We start from the raw sequence: 1,294 nt of genomic DNA, 5'->3' as shown, positions 1-1,294 counted from the left end.
TTAGCCCATTCAAACATGCCTAATTGTTCTCCCATCTGCTTTGTTCTTCCATTTCCCTCTCCTTCCTTGTATATTGCCCCCCTCCCCAGCACCCAAACTTTCCTGTGTCTAATCCCTACCCTGTGCTTCCCCTCCCTCCCCTCACCCACCACCAACTTCCCAGCAATCAACAAAGAATTCCCCCTACCCCCATTTAGTATGGTTTCTATTTCTTAGTCTTTTACAATAGTGGTCCTATGCAGTATTTCTCTTTTTGTGACTGACTAATTTCACTCAGCATAATGTCCTCAAGGTTCATCCATGTTATGCGGTGGCTTGCCGCTTCCTTGTTATTCTTCAAGGTAGCATAATATTCCATTGTGTGTATGTACCACAGTTTGTTTATCCATTCTGCAGTTGATGGGCACTTTGGTTGTCTCAAAATCACTTTTTAGTTTAGGTTTAGTAGTACCTTCTCATGCATAAATGGTTCCCAGCAAGAGATATTTGAAGGCCTCCTTTAGCTTATTTTCTTCCTTCTTACTTCTTTCTTGGAATCCCTAAGTGATGCATATAGTTAAGACACTCTTTTACTAACCCAAAGACAAGTGGTTTGAATTCATAGAGGTGCCTCAGAAGAAATACCTGGAGATATCCTTCAAAGAATTATCCATTGAAAGTCCTATGGAGCATAGTTGTTCTCTGACATGCATGGGGTTGTTATGAGTTGACTCCGTGGAGACTGGTAATTCTTCTCTGGGTCTGGGTTTTTCTTCACAGGATCTCTGGGCCTCTCACAGACCCATTCTTTTCACCAGAGAGCAAATAACTCTCTCAGGACTGCTCTCTTTTCTCTCTTCCACATAGACACTTGGCCTCTTTTAATCTCCCCTCTCTTTCCTGTCTTGTCTCTGAAAATGAGCATCTCTTAGCACAGGTCTCTACGTTCCTATACTGAGACATGCCAAGAAAGCCTGTCTCCTCCTCTTGCCTTAAGGTCCATTAACAAAAGTCCCTTTCTGTAACACCAAGTTTATCTGAGCTTGGCCCAAGGAAGAAAGACAGCATGCCAAGCCGCAGGAAAGTGAGCTTGTATACATGCTGGGCAAATACGAAAAACCTCATTTTGCCATATTTAGAGCAGAACATCACATTCCTTTTTCTGCTGTTCTCCCTTTGACCTTCCCTAATGTTCTCTGTCTACTTCCTCCTTTTGGAGCCATCCCTTCTTCTGCAGTGAGCAAGGTCATGGATGACTGCTGGGGACAGCATACGCAGACCCTGGGTTGATTAGTGGCAGCCCCATTGAACCACC

The 1,294-nt window shown here is 43.9% G+C and overlaps 1 protein-coding gene across 1 annotated transcript in view; it reads left to right on the top strand.

Moving 5' to 3' along the window:
* Nucleotides 1–1,294, top strand: part of CHI3L2 (chitinase 3-like 2) — a 17,010-nt gene that overhangs the window by 3,311 nt on the left and 12,405 nt on the right.

This window comes from Chrysochloris asiatica, unplaced genomic scaffold (genome assembly GCF_000296735.1).
Source record: "Chrysochloris asiatica unplaced genomic scaffold, ChrAsi1.0 scaffold00085, whole genome shotgun sequence".
Taxonomy (NCBI): Eukaryota; Metazoa; Chordata; class Mammalia; order Afrosoricida; family Chrysochloridae; genus Chrysochloris; species Chrysochloris asiatica.
This window is presented reverse-complemented; position numbering and strand designations above follow the sequence as displayed.